Below are 20,405 nucleotides of genomic sequence, written 5' to 3' on the forward strand. Positions count from 1 at the left end.
ATAATTGTATGTTTCGCACCACTTCAAAACTAAAAGAGTAAAGCTTGAATGGCTTATAACAATCGGTCAAAATATGAGACTAGATTACAGCCCAAAAATCACTTTTACAATATCTTTCATACTGCCGTTTCATTGTTCAATTCTTTGGTGACTTCCTTCAAAAATGTCACCTTCACTTAGAGAATAGTTCAATAAACATTGACAGCCCTCTGCTACCTCTATTTTTATTAAAGGATCTGGGATGAATAACATCTGCAAGTTACAATGGAAAGAGTCATATCCAAACCAATATTCCTTCGTGTCTTGCAGAGGTTACTAAAAACTGATAAGGAGTAGGAATCCAAGCCAATTTTTCCTCCACGTATCCAGCACACTGACACCAATTGAGGCATCCCATTGTCTCTTTATCTAAGATCATTGTCTTCATTGCAGACTAAGGGATTAAAAAAAAGGACCCATTCTGGTTCCCATAGCGCAGTATCACAACAGGCAGGAATACAATTGGAAGAAATTTGTTCAAGTTGAGCTCATTTACTGTAGTCTTGGCTGAAATACAAATGGGATTTCCCACTGAAAATGATCCACTCTTAGTTCCTGCTGGTACCACATGCCTCGACATCTTACCTCCTACTGCTATTGCCTCATGTATAGAAGCCAAATTGAAAATAATTAAAATGTATTTTCACTGTTGCATATGGATATGTAAATAAAAGCAGGTACAGATAGTTATGCTTTTGCAAACAATTCTGGCAACCAGGGAGAGTGACAGTGCAAAATGAAATTAAACAAAAGCACAAAATGGACGGTTGGCATTTGGAGAGTTTGATTGATAATACTGGGGTGATTTTGACAATGACTTCTGTTTTGGAATTTGTTTTTATGCAACAAGTGAAACTTTCCTGTGAGATAGATCTTGTGCCGCATCCATATTGAAGTAATGATATCAGAGACTATTATTTGTTTTGAAGACTCTCAGCCCATCCATATAAAGCAACAAATGGTTTTCACATTACTATCCAGCCTAGTGCTTACTCCCAGGTAAGCAGTTACCAATGCTACGGTTTGTGAAACGTATTGTGTGGAAATTACCTGCCATGTCATCCATGATGGTGCTTTAAAATCAATCCATTGTTTGGAAGAAATCCCAACATATATGATGAGGCGCTGTATAATTATGCAAACAGAATTTTGTACATACACAGATATTTAAAAGTTAAAGTGATGATTTTAAACAACTGCTCATGTGCTCTTTTGCCCCATTTCTTTGCTGCTTCTGGTAATTTGAGATTTGCCAGTGTTGTAAACAAGGTGGATTACAGAGTACTGCTGAAAAAGGCTTGAACAGAAGCAATTTGACAACAATAATGTGCTAGCTTTTCATTTCCAGTTTCTGCTCCCACTCGTGGAATAAAATGAAGTTTAGAATCTGGAAATGCTTGTAGCATAACCCCCAGGGAAGATTTTGAAGGATGTGGCTACTCTGGGAGTCTTCCTCCAATGACGAACAGTGGCTGTATTCTCAAATGTGGAGGGCTAATAGAAAACAGTCCAGCAATGGAAGATTGGAACCTCCACAAGGAGCACTGGGTTGCTGTTGGTGTTGTTGAGAGCCCTTCAAAGTAGAGAATTCTCTGAATATCTTTATATTTTTCTAAGTAAAAAGTAGCCACAAATGCCAATCATCAATTTGGAGCAGGACACCACCACAGAATGGTCTGTAGCTTCAGCTGGAGCAGAGAGACAGCCACTGCTATATGAGGGAGTGGCTGTTGGCAGAGATATTATTGAAAGATGACACATCATTGTGGATTCATCAGTTGGAATGGGTTCCATTCTGTTAATGTTGAGGTGGTCAGTGATCATGTTACCATTTCCTGCAGGCATGTGCCCATTGGGATGGCACAGTAGCTCAGTGGTTAGCACTACTGTCTCACAGTGCCAGAGACCTGGGTTCAATTCCACCCTCGGACAACGGTCTGTATGGAGTTTGCACATTCTCCTGGCATCTGCATGGGTTTCCTCTGGGTGCTCTGGTTTCTTCCCACAGTCCAAAGGTGTGCAGGTTAGGTGGATTGGCCATGATAAATTGCCCTTAGTGTCCAGGGAAGTGCATGGTAGGTGGATTAGCCATGGGAAACACAGGGTTACAGGGATAGGATAGGGGGCAGGTCTGGGTGGGATGCTGTTCTTAAGAGCATCATGGACTCAATGGGCCAAATGGCCTGCTTCTACACTCTGGGATTCTATGATTACCCTGGCAGGTGCCACGACTCCTACGTACTGGAGCACTCTTATTTATCTGCTGTTTTTCAGGGTCTAGATGCCTTACAAAGCTAGTTTCTGGGTAACAAGAGATATCCACTGCAACTATGGCTCATGAAGCTTTTGCGCATCCCCCTGACTGATGAGGATCCCAGGTTTAATGCTGCCCTTGCCTCAACTAGGACTGTGATGGAGCAAAGCATAGTGCTGCTAAAGATGTGGTTCCACTGCATGGACTGGTATGGGGTTGGGCCCCTCCTGCATCATACAGGCTGTAATACACAAGTGATCTGTGCTCTGCACTGTTGGAGCAGACGAGGTGATGAACTGGATGCTGAGGAGCTAGGGAAGCTGACGAAGATGATGAGGACATTGGGAAGGAGGAAGCTCTGTCCACCCATAATAGAGCTCAGCTGCATCAGATGCTACAAACCAGGCAGGACGTCTCTGGCACCCACTTGTAGTAGGTAAGAGCTAGGCACTGCAAAACATTCTTTGGCAATGATGCCAAAATCTGCTTTGTATTGTCAGGGTGAACTACAGCCTCTATTGTTTAGTCTGTGTACCTTTTCTGTAAATAAAAGCTCAAGCCTGGAATTATCCAATTGCTTGCCTGTAAGTCATGTTCCCCTACTGGATAATAACAAGACAAGGGTCCATGATAGGCATTAAAGGCAAGGTCATGCTGACTTGAAGGTTTTCAGATGGGATGTAGCTACAGACAGGTAAAGTGTGTGCCCTGGTGGTTAAACAGCAACAAGGCTGAGAGAATGTGGTTGTATGTGCAAGGGAGTGTCAGCTACATCGGCTATGTGCCATGGACAGTGTACAATTAAGTTGCCAGTGAAGGGCAATGCCAGGTTGTCAATGCTTGTCCAAGTGAACAACTGCCTTTAAAGGTGATGTGGGCACTGGGGATGCCAGCTTTTTGGTGGATATCCATTGAGAGGCAACTTGTTCTGGGTGTGGCACATTGTAAAAATGGGGCCAGAATGGATATGAGACATGCCATAGGGACATGGTAGGTGATTAATACGGCGGATTTATGTAAGATACAGTGAGATAATTCACTAGGCCTCATGGCAAAAATCCTCCAAAAAAACTCAACACACCTCAAACTTAGGTAAGAAAACGTTAGCCCACTTTCTTCATGACAATTGAAAACATGAGATAGTGGAGCCAGAGGGAGCTGATTCATCATTACTCATAATTATCCCTCATCATGGTTACCTCTCAACCCTTTACCGTGTCCACTCCACCCCTGCACCAACCCTTGAGGTTGCTTATCTAAAGTGGACGAGTTGCCAATGGACACACAACAGACAGCAGGAGCTTACTATATGATATTATAATATAATACTTATTATACTATTATAAAATAAGTAAGGCTGTGACCCTTTCAGCTGAGCACATGTGCCATTGGATAGTCAGCCAAAAGTGAAACAAATTACTTTTAGTCCAATTTCAGTAAGGGTCACATCAGTCTGCCATGAATTGAATGGTCCATGCCACCTTCACTAATGCACACAGTTTGGGATAATAAACCCAAGCTTTCTTCATAAAGAGGGGCAAAAGATTTTCCTTAGTGGTGTAACTGGAACATCCAGGGAATAGTACTTGTCAAAAGTGACTGCACTATTCACATCGAGCTGCTGATGCAGAATGTTTTGCAGTTACCACAATGACCAGAGAATGCGTATCAAGGTCAGGTAGTCAATGGTCAGAGCCTATAGCAGTACAGTTACTGCTCTTATTACACAAGCTGCAAATGAATAAAATACTAGCTCAGATATTTTCCTGCTTCAGAATCTCATTACTTTCATCACCTAATCTTTATGTTAACAAACAAGAATATTTTCTTTCTCAGAATAAAACAAGTGCCAGAAATCTCATTTACTGTAACTAGAAAACAAGTAAAGCCTTGTTGCATTGATTCAATTTTCCAGAAGCCAAGGTGAATATACACATAACAAAACTGGCAATGTCAAGCAGATGTCAGGTATGGTAAATCATACCCAAATCAGTATTCTCTAGACAGTCAGTCACTGACTCTACAGCCAGCTGTAACAGGCACTCTATAAACAAATCTGCACATTCCTCCATTTCACAATCTGTGTGCATTCTGCTGGGGTGACTGATGGAAGAAAAACCTTATGGGATTTCACCACTGTACCAGTCTCCATATTACAACCAAACTAAATTATCACAAAAGATAATTGAGTAATGATGCAATTTGGTTTTAAACTCTGTACTTATTTATACTATTGCAGTGAACTGCTGGTGTCTGTTTCACCCCCAAAGGCATCTTGCCCATTTTAAACAGACAGAAAACTAATTGTGTATATTTGCATAATTAGCTTCAAATGCATAACATCCTGAACATTCTTATGGCAATCTCTCAACACAGCAATAGATGTTTTTCTAAAGGATTAATTCCAAGCATACAATCAACTTTATAATAATATTTCTAACTCTATAGTAATATCAACATTTTTCAGTAATAATTGCAACTCTTGAATTATATCTTCACTGCTCAACACTGGACTTTCATGAGCCACCACTCCAGGTCATCATAAATATCAAAATGTAGTTTACTAAAATCTGTAAATTTATGACCATGCATATCTGGTGAGGCTATAGCCTAGTGGTATCATTACTAGACTATTATCGATAGACTAATCCAGCGACCTAGGTAATGTTCTGGGGTCCTGAATTGCAGAATTTAAATTCAATAAAAATCTAGAATTAAGAGTCATATGATGACTGTGAAACCAGTGTAATTTGTCAGGTAAACCCATCTGGTTCACTAGTGCCCTTTAGGGAAGGAAACTGACATCCTTACCTGGTCTGGCCTACGTGTGGCTCCAGACCTATAGCAATGAGGTCAACTCAGAACTGCCTTCTGAGACATTAGAGACGGGCAATAAGTGCTGACCTAGGCAGCAGTACCCACATCATGAATAAATAAAAATAAATATTCTTCATTACAGCAAACTAGGAGATCACCAGTCCTTCAATAAGGAGAGATCTGTGCCAATCTGTTACATCCAGTGACCTGAACAGCACTCAGGTCTGGGCTGACAGATGCCAGATAACATTCCCATCTCACAAGACATTGACCAGTGTTGAGCTTCTCGAGTGTTGATGGAGCTACACTCATCCAGGCACTACACTCATTGAGAGGCAATTTAATCAGAATTCTGAGCCTTTTACTCCGTTTGAAGCAATAGTATCTATATACCTGTTCCAGTTTAGTTTCAGGCTAACACTAATCCCCAGGATGTTTAATGGTAGGGGACTTTGCAGTGAAATGCCATTGATTGTCAAGGGGAATTTGTTAGATTCTCTTGTGTTGAAGACTGCCATTGCCTGGTACAAATGTTGTTTACCACTCATCAGTCTGAATATTGTCTGTTTTTTGCTGCATGGGGCAGACATGACTCAGTCAGACAAAAGACCAGGTGAATATTCCAGGATGAAAGCAAATTTCCAGGCCCAAGAGCAGACACGTCAAAAGGGTTGCTGTGAAGCAAGCCATCGAGAGCCATTAGCAGCATTTCAAGGTGATAAAGCCAATTAATTTGATGCCTTTGATTGGTCAAGACCTTGAAAAATTCCAGGATGTAGCCAAGACCATATAAGAAACCAGCCTGCAAGACTTGGGGTACCCCACTCTCCAGCCTACTTAGAAGTACGTTGGGATACAGCAGCGACCAGAGCAGCTCACCCTCTGACCAGAGAGAGAATCAACCTGTGAAGCGAGGAACAGACTGAACATTTTGACAGACCAGCAAAAGCTACAAGTATCTGGCAAGTATTTTAAGCTTCTAAAGAATTGGATAGTTAGAAGTACTGTTGTTAAATATGTAAAATTTAACTCTTAACCTTTATTGTCTTCAAATAAAGTTGCGACCTGGTTCACTGACTACAGACTCTTGCTGTGTAGTCCTTTGCTGATACATATTAAGGTGCCTGGGTAAATTAATATTGTGTACACTGGTCAATGAGTCTGCAGGAACTTAGAGACACCCTGTTCCAGACAACACCAATAATGTTATATTTAGCATCATAACATCTCCCAGACGTATTGAAGGAGCTTTTAAAAAAAACCAAGCCTGACACCAGATCATGCAAGAAGATACTAAAAATATGAGCAAAGGATTGATCAAGAGATAAGTTTTAAGAGTGCTTCAAAGGAAGAGAGAGAGATTGAGCAAGGGATGTTTAAGGAGGGAATTCCAGAGGTTAGGGAATAAGCTTCTGGTGGGAAACATTCCCAATGGTAGAAATGTTAAAAATGGGGGTGCAAAAATTGACAAATGGGGAAGCTCAGATATTACAAAAACTGCCAAGGAGATTATAAAAGTACAGAAAAGCCAGTTCACAGAGGGATTTGAAAGCAAGAATGCGAATTTTAAAACTGAAGCATTGCTGGACTGGGAGCCAATGTAGATCTGCATGCAAAAGGGTGATTGTGCAAGTTAAGATGTGGACAGCAGTGGTTTGGATGAGCTCAAGTTTAAGTCAAATGAATAATGAGAGGCTGGCCAGGAGAAGATTGGAATTGTCAAGTCTGGAAGTAACAATAACAAGGCTGAGGGTTTCAGCAGCAAATGCCAGAGGCAATTATAGCATAAAAACCGAAAGAACTGAAGATGCTGTTAATCAGTAACAAAAATAGAAATTTCTGGAAAAGCTCAGCAGGGCTGGCAGCATCTGTGGAGAGAAATCAGAGTTAATGTTTCAACTTGAGTGAATATCAATGTAAAGATGGACAATGTTTATGGACATTATATTGATGGCACATATCCATGGTCAGAGATCACTTTGGGATCAATTATGACAGCGAATTTGTGAATGGCTTAGTTTAGCTCAGTCACTAGGGAATAGACGGAGTTGGTGCCTTGGGGATAAAGTTTATGGTGGGTTCTGAAAATAATGACTTTGATCTTGGCAATATTCAGTTAGGGGAAATTTCTACTCATCATTACTTAATTTTGAAATCATGGCAGGGTTGTGAATCCAAACACTATATTTTTGATGGTGTATGCCAAAGGGCAAGATGAGAAGTAGGAGGACCCAAGAATATTTCCAGCCTCACAATTATGTTTCTAACTCTATAGTAACATTGACCCAATCGTTAAAGTTGAAGAAACCTGACAGCAACTTCGAGGGTATGCATATGTGCAGTGAAAGACTTAAATATCAAACTTGCTGTAAGACACATCCTGCTTCATCACAGAATCCACTGTGAAGCCCTTGTCTCTAAAAAAAAGATGCAATTTTGTGAACTTAGTATTGCTAACTTGTAATTCTATACTGAAAGTGGTTGAAAAAGCTTGAACTGCTGCATTCAGGAATAAGTAAGTTATTAACAGTGTTATAAGTGATAATTGCTCATGAGTAATTGGTCCCCTCGACCTTACCAACTAAATATTAAAATATAGGGTCTCATTCCTTCAGACAAAATTCACTGTTGGAAACTTAAAAGAAAAACTATAATAATTTTTAGAAATTCAGTCATTTATCAGTTTGTCAATCCAGTGAGTTGTTCCCAATCTTCATTTTGTTCATTGGACATTATTTAAATCAAATTTATATTTCCTACTTTATTCTTTCTGATTTGAAATCTGCAGGTTTCAATGAGGATTTTTTGATCTGATTGATTTACTCCTATCCCTGCTAGTTTTACTCCAAACAGATGCCATGGATCCCCTGTAGAGTGTGTAGCACTGAAAAAGATGTTGGCTTGGCATTCATTTGCACTGGCAAATTTGCAATAACTCTGGACAATTGTCAATATGGTGAATGGATAAAGCCATTTCTTACACACAGTGAGGAATATCCAAGCCTTTATATGTAATTCTACAATAATAATTCTTACTACCTATGAGTTAAGAGCAGGAACAGGTGACTCAGTCCCTTGAGCCTGCTTCATCATTCAATAAGAGTGTGACTGATTTGGCCATTCCACTTTCCTGCCTACCTCTATAACCTTTCAGCCCTTGTTTATCAAAAGTCCAACTACATTGACCTTCAAAAATATTCCAAGATTTTGCGTCCACTGCTTGTCTAATTTGAACATGATCTGAATTGTTTCAACACTCCAATTATAATTCCACTCATCAGTAATAATTCTAACTGAGTCATCAGCCCTTTTCAGGCAACTACATAATTTCTGGCAAATCTCAGCTCTTACACTGAAACACTTGTGTTAAATTGTTCATTCATACAATCATCCACTTACTTTCATTAACAGAGAAAATGTATGGCATATCAGGAACGTATTTCAGCAGACTGGATGGGAGAACAAAGCACTACTGTAATTATGGTGCTGAATTGGTGTAATCTTCCTTTGCTAAATTGCATTTTAAACAAGAATTAGTTTAAAATGCTGCATTCTAACAGCTTCACAGAAGAATAAAAACAAAACACAAAATCAGTGGTAACCCAAAATAACACAATCAATACTAATGCTAATGAGCATATGCGCACTATTCGTAGGATCTTACCACATAGTAATATGCTACATAATGAAAAAGTTTAGTATCATGCCTTCCTCGAGCTAAGATCGTTCTCTGCACTTAACTGTAACCACTCTTGCAATATGGGAATATTGTAACCAATTGTTGCATAAATTCCTGGTCCTACAATCAATTTATGGTATAATCTGATGTCCGTGATACTCATTGAGGGATATATATTGGTCAGGATGCCAACAGAATCCCAAAATTCCTCTTTGAATTGCGGTTTGGAATCTTTACATTTACATTGTTAAAAGTCTGTTAAATGCCTCATGCAAAAGATAGTGCTGTAATCCCTCAGTAGTGCCCTAGAGTGCGAAAATAGTTTATGTGCTCGTGGTATAGGATTTAGAGTTGTTCAGAGAGCTCATTCCCTATCCTACAAAGCAGTCTTTCTAAGACGGACTTGTCACTTTAATTTAATGTTTAATATTATGTTTATTCTAATGTATTGATTCATAAAAGTCAGCAATTTTTAAATTAGTCACCTCTCTTACGTTAATTATTTTAAAATAAATTAATATAATAACAAAATAGCTTCAGTTATGAAGTATAATTGAAACCCTGATTTAACATCATTAACATCTGCTGCTAATGGTTTCTTTAACATCATATGTGTATATTTTAGGATTTTGTTTCAATAGCACAGGATAAGTGTTCATATTCCTTTTGCGCCATCACTAAATTATTTCTATTAACGTTCTTAGTTCACACAGTAAATCCAAGCTTTGGAGTTCCATTCAATTTAGGACTATATTTTAATACTGTATAATATCCGAGAAAATCTATGCTTCTAAAGTTAATTTACTTGATACTGGTTGCATATATCCATAACTGTAATAGCAGGTGTGACCACCACGGAACCTTTGTGGAAACCAAATCCTGCCTTTGCACTGAGGACACTTGTTATGGTGTTCTGTGTCACCAATAACTTTTGTTTTCCCTTTATTTATTCACAGGATGAGGAAGTCATTGGCCAGGCCAGCATTTATTGCCCATTGCTGTGGGTCTGGAGTCACATGTAGGCCAGACCAGATGAGGATGGTTGTTTTCTTCCCGAAAGGACATTAATAAAGCAGATGGTTTTTTTCCCCCAACAACCAGCAATGGATTCACAGTCATCATTAGACGCTTAATTCCAGATATTTATTGAATTCAAATTTCACTAGCTGCTGTAGTGGGATTTGCACCCAGGTCCCCAAGAACATTACCTGGGTGTCTGGACTAACAGTCTAGCGATAACACCGCCAGGATAGTGCCTCCCCTCACAACTGGAACTGTAGCAGTTCAAGAAGAAAGTTCACCACCACCTTCTCAAGGACAACTAGGGATAGGCAATAAACGCTGGCCCGGCCAGCGACACCCACATCCCATGAAGGAATAAAGTAAATTGGGATTTATTCAGAATAGACCTCAAAACTCAAACCTATACATTCATTAGGCATTGGGGTCATCAGCAGGCACCATTACTATCAAGTCAAAATGTTAATCCTGGTCCAGTGAGGACTGTAGAAGATCGTATCAGATGCAACACCTGATTTACTTATTAATATTGCAGTAGCCTGCATAAATTAGAATACAGGACTACGTGTGCGCCAAAAAGCAGAAGCAGCATGTGGACCCAGGCTATCTCACCACCTACAGATCAGATCACTGTTGTCATCAGAAACCACTTGCTAATGAGTGTACTTGGCCTGGGAAATTCCGATTCATTGGACATGGGTTTGCTGAGTCCTGATGTGGCTGATGACCCCAATCCTAGAGCAGATTCTCCCACCACACATATGGCGGGTGTTTCCAGGAGATGAAAGTGGTCCTTGGCCTTCAGATTGTTGGCATTCCTTTCTCTGGTACCTTTAACTCTTGCCAATGGTGTTCTCAAAGAATTGTGTCCCTTCATAGTTTCCTCCAAGTCAGTTCCTTCTGATTGAGGGTCTCCCATGCATTGCCATCTATGTTACATTTCTGAGAAAAGACCTTCAAGGAGCCTTTGAAATGCCTTCTTTGTGCTCTTCCATTTTGAGTGCTTTCCTCGAGCTGGGTGACGGAGGTTTGCTTTGGCAGTCGGAACTCAGGCATCCTAAGCATGTAATTGGCCCAGCTGAGTTGGTTTTGGATGATCATTGCCTCAATCCTGGTGCTATTGGCTGCTTTAAGAACGCTGATGTTAGGACATCTGTCCTCCCAGCTGATGCAGAAAATCCATCACAAACAGCATTGATGGTACTTCTCAAGGCTCTTGAGGTGGCTTGACACGTAGTCCACGTTTCAAAGCCATATAGTCAAATTATATATAAGGGCTTTGGTGTCAGCACAGTTGACATGGTCATTAAAAGATTCTCATCCATAGGCATCTGAAGGCTGCGCTCGCAGATTAGATACAATGCTGGAATTCTGCATCCATGTCAGCCTCAGATGAGAGGTAGCTTCCCAGTCAGGGAAATGTCCCACACTCGGGAGGATTTCACCATTGATCTGAGTGAAGAGATGGATTGGAATTTGACCTGGGATGGTTTGATAAAGGATTTGAGATTTCTTGAGGTTGAGGCTGAGACCAATTCTTTGGTATGCTTCCGTGAAAGTGAGGCTAGAAGATTCTCTTCCAAGAGAGCAGAAATGACATGGTCATCTACATACTAAAGTTCCACAAGCAAGGTCATGTCATTTTTTTCTTGGATTTCAAGTGGTTGAAGTTGAAAAGTTTTCTATCCATCCCACAACATCCATACCACTTGTTGGGAAGCTTGTTCTTGACAAGATGAAGAATTGTAGTAATAAAGATGGAGGAAAGGGTGAGGACAATGGCACATTCTGCTTCACCTCTGTGTTCAGTTCAATGGATTCTGTTATAATACCATTGGTGAGGACCATCACCAATGTCTTGTTGTGGAAGAGGCAGAGGATCATGATGAATTTCTCCGGACAGAACTTTTGACAGGATCTTCCATGACAATTCCTGATTGGCTGAGTAAAAAGCCTTGGTTGGGTCAGTGAAAGCCACGTAAAATGGTCAGTGTTGTTCCTTCCCTTTCGTTTGAAGTTGACCAGCAGTGATAATCATGCTCATAGTTTCACAGTTTGGTCATAAGCCACACTGGATTTCAGGAAGGATTTCCTCGGACACTGAGAGAAATTGCCTAGCAAGAATTCAAGGGTGGAGAGTAGGGAGATTCCTAGGTAGTTCTCACATTCCACCTTTGTCTCCTTTCTTGAAGACGATGATGATGGCAGCATCCCTGAGATTGGCAGGGATTTCTTCTTTATCCCAGATTTTCAGGACCAGTTGATGGCATGACAGGTAAACTCTGTTTCTCCAAGTTTGAAAATTTCAGCTGGAATCCTATCTAATCCTGCAGCTTTTCCATTATTCATGTGGCTGATGGTGGCTTTAACTTCTGCCACACGAAGTCAGAGTCCAAAATCATCATTAATGGGGAGTTGAGGATTTCCTCAAACACATCCTCATTAGCGTTTGTATCATGCTTTAGGAGGCTGATGTCTTCTCTGTTCTTCACTAGGGTTCCATCTTTACTTTGGTTTGAAGCCAAGAGTCTCTGGTTTGTATATTACTTTAATGGCACTGAGGAAACCCCAGGTGCTGCACTTGTCAGTGAAAGCTTGCAGCTCTTTAGCTTTCTCAGTCAACCATTAGTTCTTGTTTTCCCTATTTCGACTTTGTAACTGCACCTTTGCAGTTTGATGAGTTCTCCTCATTGCCTCACTGGTGATGTTGCTTTCCAAGGTACTTAGACCTTACCTTTTCTTGTAAATGAGATCTTAGTTTTCAGACTACAAGTCGATTAGTCCACTGGATGTGGTTTTTCCAGCCAGGTTTGTGGTACACTTTCTAGCCCATTCCCTCCTGTACAGGGTGAGCAGAGTAAATCCTGAAAAGGGTTGCTCAGTCATAAGGAAAGTTCTCAAGTTCCTATCCCAAGAGCTAAACGACTGAGTCACAGTCCACCACTTAAACACCTGTCAAAGCTAGGGACATCCAGATCTCTGTCCTCTCCCTGTTACCTCTCATCGATCGTCACTAGGCTTGTGTTGTGTGGGAGGGAGAGTTTGAATTCCTCGACGTAAATGCATTTTGCGGGATATCTTTTGACAGAGGAATGCTGTTGTACACATTAGCAGAGACATGGTCCTTGACAGAAGGTAGATCAAGTTCCAGTCACAAGCGAACCTTGACAAACGGGTATCTCCCTACTACTAGAGCCTTTACCTGCTATTGCATTCATTTTGATATCACACAAATATCTTCTGCCTGAATCACCATCGATTTGTCTGGTTCCGTCCCTCTGCCTTGACTGGTCTGGGTGGCTCTGCCAGGAGTTGAGAACTCTTGATGGAATCACAGTCGGGATCAATAGAATACTCAAGTCTTTCTACTGCAGCAAGTTGGCAATCCATGGAAAGGAGATTGGATCACTGCCTTCGTGAATGGTAGTGGACAATTAAACAGATAACCGAAGGAGAAGACTCCATTAGTATCCACATCATCATTGAAGGCAGAGCCCAGGATGTGAATACCAAATAGAATCCCCTCCCTAAGGGCATTCTGGGTCTACCTACAACACGTGGACTGCGGCGGTTCAACAAGGTAGCTCACCACTACCTTCTCAAGGACAACTAGGGATGGGAAATAAATACTGGCCAGCCAGTGATGCCCAGGTCCCATAAGAGAATGAAAAAAATGCTGCATAAGCTTCAGCTATCTTCAGCCAGCTGTTCTTAAATCATCATTTTCTGTCATCCCCATCATCACAGCCGTCGGTCTTCAGCAAATTCCATACTCTCATGTGATATTAAGAAATGCTGAAGGTTATACAGCAAAGGCAATGAGCCCTGAAAACATTCTGGCAAGAAGGCTGAAGATTCATGGTTCCAGACCAGCTGCACCTCTAGCCAAGCTGCTGCAGGACCATCGCAACACTGGCATCTAACTGACAGAGTGGAAATCTGCTCAGATACATCCTATCCAGCTCAGATACATCCTATCCAGCTCAGATACATCCTTGTCACGTACAACAGGACAAGTGTGACCTGTCTACTAAATGCCCCATTAGTCTACTCTGAAACATTAAAGTGATGGAATGTGTTGTCAAAAGTGCTATTAAGCAGCACATTCTCAGTGACAACATGCTTGCCAATACTTACTTTGGATTCTGTCAGCATCACTTGCTTCCCGACTTCATTACAGATTTGGTATAAATATGGAAAGAAAGAGATGAGTTTGAGAATGATTGCCTCTGTGTTCACGGTACAGTTGAAAGAATGTGGTATAAACAAGATATAGGACATAGCTGCAGGAGTTTTTGAAGGGAGCGTCTTAGGCCCAGCATCTTCAGCTGGCTGCTTCATTAATCAGCTTCCCTTCATCAGTAGGCCATACAGGGAGGTTTATTGAGGTTTCTCAGTGTTTCAGCTGTATTCACAACTGCTCAGATAATGAAACAGTCCGTGTCCATGTGCAGCAAAACGTGGACAACATTCAGGCTTGTACTAATAAATAGTAAGTAACATTGTGCCTCAAATATGCCAGGCAACAACCATCTCCAACAAGCAAGAATCAAACCACCTCCAATTGATTTCAACAGACATTATCATTACTGGATCTCACACCATCAGCAGCTTTGGGGGTCACCATTGATCAGAAACTTGACCAGACCTGCCGTATATACACTGTCACTGCACAAATATGTCAGAGGTGAGTAACGCAATTCTGAATTCCACAAAGCTTTCCAACATGTTCAAGGTATGAATCAGGGATGTGATGGAATATCATCCATTTGTCTTGATGAGTGCATTTGCAACATTACTCAAGAAACTGTACTCTTATCCAACACAATGCAGCCTGCCTGGCACCACATTTGTTGCCTTAAATGTGAATTCCTCCACCCAGCACATTGTATATCATCTCCAAGAGGAACAGCAGCAGCTCACCAAGGCTCTTTTGGTAACAAACAATAAACAAACAATCTAGAAGGACAAGGGCAGCTGATGCATGAGAACACCATCATGTGCACATTCTGCTCTAATCACATACCATCCTGACTTGTAAATATATGGTTGTTCCTTCATTACTGCTGGGCCATAAAACTGGAATTCCCTAATAACTGTGTGGGTATTATACACTACATGCACAGCAGCAATCTAAGAAGATAACTCTTTGACATTTCCACAAGGGTAATTCAGGAGGGCAATAGATGCTGACCTTAACATTCCTGCAATATCCATATGGTTTCATTAGTACCTAAATATTGAGTAGTCTGTCTTCAATGATTGAATATCCCCACTGTTCTCTGGTGAAAGAATTCCAAAAACTTCTAAACCTTTGAATGAACAAGCGTAAAAAAGAATCATATAATAGATAGAGACAACTGGGTTCAAATGAATCACTTGACCAGTATAAAGATGGTAGGGATATTCTTAAGAGGGAGATCAGGAAGGCAAAGGGAGGATATGAGATAGCTTTTTTCAGACTGAGGCCTGTGACCAGTGATCCACAGGGTTTGGTACTGGATCCACTTTTGTTTGCCATTTAAATAAATGACATGGATGAGAATATAGAAGACATAGTTAGCAAGTTGCACATGACACCAAGACTGGTGGTATTGTGGACACTGAAGAAGGATATCTAAGGTTACAAAGAAATCTTGATCAACTGGGTCAATGGGGGCCAAGGAATGGTAGATGGAGTTTAATTTGGATAAATGTGAGGTATTGCATTTTGGTGAAACAAACAAGGGCAATTAAAAGTAGGGCCTTGGGTAGTGTTGTAGGACAGAAACAGCTAGGGGTTCAGGTACATAATTCCTTGAAGTTTGCATCACATATAGATAGGGTGAGTAAGAGTACTTTTAGCACGCTTGCCTTCATTGCTCAGACCTTTGACTATAGGATTGGGACATCGTATTGAGGTTGTACAGGACGTTGATAAAGTTTCTTCTGGAGTACTGTGTTCAGTTCTGGTTGCCCTGTTATAGGAAGGATATTATTAAGCTGGAGAGGATTCAAAGAGATTTACCAGGATGTTGCTAGGAATGGAGGGTTTGAGTTATGAGATGTTGGATAGGATGGGACTTTTTCCACTGGAGTGTAGGAGGTCGAGGGGTGGACTTAGAGGTTTATAAAATTATGAGGGATATACATAAGGTGAATGGCAGATGTCTTTTCCCTGGGGTGGGGGATTTCAAGACTATGTACCATATTTTTAAGGAGAGAGGACAAAGATTTAAAAAAGGACATGAGGGGCAACTTATTTTACACAAAGTGGTTCATTTGTGGAATGAACTTCCAGAGGAAGTGATGGATGCAGATACAGTTACAATGTTTAAAAGACATTTAGAGAAGTTCATGAAAAACAAATGTTTGGAGGGATATGGGCCAAGTGCAGCCAGGTGGGACTAGTTTAGTCTGGGATTATAGTCAATGTGGACTATTTGGACCAAAGGGTCTGTTTCCGTGCTGTATGACTGTCCGAACAAATTTCTCTCAGTCCTCCTTCATGCTGACTCTGAGTCAATAAGACTAGACTCCCTTGCTAGATGAATGAGCATCCCTGGATCTATTCAGTCAAATTCCTTTAGGATTTCATATTATTCATTAAGATTACCTCTCCCATTCATTTAAACTCCAGGAAATATATCCAGGACAGAATTTTTTCCATGGGCTTCAGAATCATACTGCCTGAGTCAAATGACAGTCAGAAGCCCACAGTATGTGAGAAAAACTAACCAACTTTAATTTTCCATGAATTAGCCAATTATTGACAAAAAGGCAGGCTCACCATTCTTGGGGTCTCAAAGCTGGAGGGCCAATAGGAGACTGTCTGACACTGAAGAAACATGTCTTTTTGAGATAAATGAGATATGGGTCACTCCAAGGTACAGGCAACCTCCAATATTTTAAGCTTTGCTGTGAAAATACCCTCAGCAGCTTGGCAATGATTATGGACAGAATCCTCAAACAGGTTAGCTTGTGGCTGCAGATGAAAACATGCAAAAAGGGCATCAAAGCCTGCCAGGAATTCTGGTCTCAAGTCTTTAAGGCCATCTCTAGGAAGCTGCTCTGTGTCTTGATGCCTCTGGGCGCCTGGAAACCAAATGCAAAATTCTAGCCAGACTCTGACTTTAAGCCTTAGCAGATCTACAACATGCTTAAGTGGTTACCCACAGCTTGTACATGACCAATGTCACCACTACCAATCCAGCCTTCAGAAAATCACCGACAAAGATACAGCAGCAATGTGCCTCAAGGTCGAACAGCACAAACATGCCCAGCTACATTGAATAGACTAAGGCCTAAAGTTCGCACCCCCATGTTCACTATATCTGTTATGTTTGGGGAATATCGACAGCAATGAGAAACATCAACGAGCTCCAGACACAATCAAAACACTGACACAACATCTAGATTCAGTTTTCTTACAATTTTATGATATTTTGTAATGTAGCAAGACATAAAAATAATAAAACAAAACCAAAAATAATAGAATTCACTATCTTCCACAGCACTAAAGTTGCCTGAATCTCATAATGAAACACAACACGCTACATAGCATGAAAGGGCCTCATGCAAAAGTTGTCTCTCTTTCACACTCTAGTTTGTGTTCCTCCTTCTTTTCCTCTCCTTTTAAGTATATGCATGCGTTGCACTCTCGCATTTTTTTTTAAAATCTCTCCCTTTCCGAATTGTCTTTTTTACCCCTCACTCTCCCCTAGTTTGTGCTGCTATATCTTTCATTTGTGTGGTTTGTGTTTCTCTCTCTCATTCTCCCCAGTTTTCTCTTCAGATCCTAAGAATTTTCAGGTGATTTTGTTTTTCATGTCACAACACTATCATCCTCAGAACTGGCAATAGAGTGGTATTTTCAAATAATGGAGAAACCAACAGTTTATTTACAAGCCACAGTACCATAGGTACACAAGCCCAATATACAAGCCACAGTACCATAGATACACAAGCCCAATATACAAGGTACTTCTTGCCCTGTAGCCAATCCAATGTATTCTGCCCAACATACCAAGGTTTGAGAATCCAACTTCTCATAGAGACATTTAAGGGAAACTTAGGTGAGTACATTATGTGCAGTTCTGGTCATCACACTATAGGAAGGAGGAGGCTTTGAAGAGGGTGCAGTAAGAGGTTTACCAGGATGTTGCCTGGATTGGAGCACATTAGCTATAAGGAGAGGTTTGACAGACTTGGGTTGTTTTCACAAGAGAATCAGAGACTGAGGGGGTGACTTGATAGAACTATATGCAATTATGAGAAGCATGGATAGGATGGATAGTCAGATTCTCTTTCCCAAGTTGGAAATGTCAAATACTAGGGGGCATAAGTTTAAGGTGAGGGGGGAAAGAGTTTAAAGGAGATGTGCAAGGCAAGTGTTTTCATGCAGAGGGTGGCCTTTTCTGGAATGCATTGCCGGGAGAGATGTTAGAAGTAGATTATGACAGCAATGTTTAAGAGGCATTTAGACAGACATGAACAGGCAAGGAGTCGGGGAATATGGATCATGTGCAGACAGATGGGATTAGAATGGTGTCATAGTTGGTACAGACATGGTGGGCTGAAGGGCCTTTTCTTGCATTGTACTATTTATGTACACGGGGGCAAAAGGAATAGGGTATTTGAGATGGTGGGAAAAATATAAAAAGCAGCACTGATGTACTGGGCTAAATGGCCTGTTTGTGTGCTATAAACTTGTAATGGTTCTGCCACTCTGTGACCTCATTCCACTGCAAGCATCTGTCTACATAATTAGCTTAATTATAGGAGATAAGGATACATCAGTTAAATGAATAACTAGGTGCAATTAATCACAGAATGTGCACGTAACAGGATGATGGTAACATTATTGGGTGAATCATGGCCTGATATTAGAGAAATAACCTCAGGCACATCTGTACCTTAATCAGTGTAGATGTAGTTTCTATAGAATCTTGCACTTTAGCATTGATTTTGTCTGATTGTGTAGTTGCTGTGTGAATGTTAACATTGCCTATTGTGGTAATAACATAAGCTTGCAGGATACAAAACAGCAGTACTTTTTAAACTGGCCTAACCCAAAGCTGTTGCTATTGCCCAGAATGAAGGGTCCCTGCTCCCAAAACCTCCAGTGTGGGGAGGGTCACCAAACTACAACAAAGAACTGAATAAGAAAATAAATCCCTCTGAATGAAATTAATGTCATTTATATGTTGGATTCTTGATTTTCACAATAATTCCATACAAGAGGAAAACTCACTTGTAACTACAGGTACTCTGTATGGCCATTCTTCCAAGCTCTGCAAAGTAGCAATGACAGTAAGAAAACATTTGGGAAGTATATTGAAATAACATGGAATTCCACATTGCCATCGATCTGCATCACTAAAGTAAAATATGCCACATTTGGTTTAGTTACCATGTTTTGGAGTTTTGATATGACATGTCACAGATTGCCTGTGTTACATTTATTGTTAAATGTAGTAGTATTTGGAAATTATCCAAAATCTTCCAGTGAGTCTCACAATCAGCGGTAAGGAAACTACTGGCAAAAAATTCTAAAAGAGAGGTCTAATCTGCACTTGGAGAGGCAAGGTTTGATTAGGGATAGTCAGCCTGGCTTTTCAGAGGGGTCATGCCCAACAAATTTGATGTTTCTTTTTGAGATAGCGTGTAGATGATGGGAGTTTAGTTGGTGAAGTTTGTGTTGATTTCAGAAAAGCCTTCAACAAAGTCTTCCATGTGGAGCTGGTTAAGAAGGTGAAAGCACAGCGGATCCAGTGTAACATGGCTAGCTGGATCCAAAACTAGCTTAGTGGAAGGTATATAGAAGGTGGTGGTAGAAATCTCTGGGTGACTGGAGGCCAGTGTCAAGTGGTGCACCATCCCTCATTGATTATGTATTATATACACACACATATAATCATTATGTACACACACACACACAATAGAAAATGTTGCAGGGGGAGGGTCATGGGTTGAAAAATATGTTTACAATTGACACAAAGACTGGCTAGGTGGTTGCCGGTGAGGAAGAAGATCCAAGGTTGCAGGATGTAGACAGATTGGTCAGATGTACAGATAGAATTTAACCTGATAAATGTGAGGTGAAGGACTTTGGAAGAAGTAACAGCACAAGGGAATTCTCAATGAATGTCAGGAGACACAGGAACAGGATCTTGGAGCACTTGTCCATAGGTCCCTGAATGTAGCAGGACAGGTTAAATAGGGTGGTTAAGAAGGCAGATGGGACATTTACCTATATCAGTTGTGAGATTGACTATAACAGCAGGAAGGTTATCTTGCAGCAGTACAAAATTTTGGTTACACCACAGCTGCAGTACTATGTGCAGTCCTCGTCACTGCACTATAGGAAGGATATGATTGTGCTGGAGGTGGTGCAGAGGAGATTCACCAGGTTGTTGCCTGGGATGGAGTGGTTTAGCTGTGAGGAGAGGCTGGATAAACTCAGGTTGTTTTCTTTAGAGCAGAGAAGGCCAAGGGGAGACCTGACTGAAGTGTGTAAGGTTATGAGGGGCATGCACAATGTGGTTAGGAAGCACCTGTTCCCCTTAGTTGAAGGGGAGCAAGGGAGCAACATTCTAAGGTGAAAGGCAGGGGGTT

Source organism: Rhincodon typus, chromosome 16, assembly GCF_021869965.1.
Source record: "Rhincodon typus isolate 14 chromosome 16, sRhiTyp1.1, whole genome shotgun sequence".
Taxonomy (NCBI): domain Eukaryota; kingdom Metazoa; phylum Chordata; class Chondrichthyes; order Orectolobiformes; family Rhincodontidae; genus Rhincodon; species Rhincodon typus.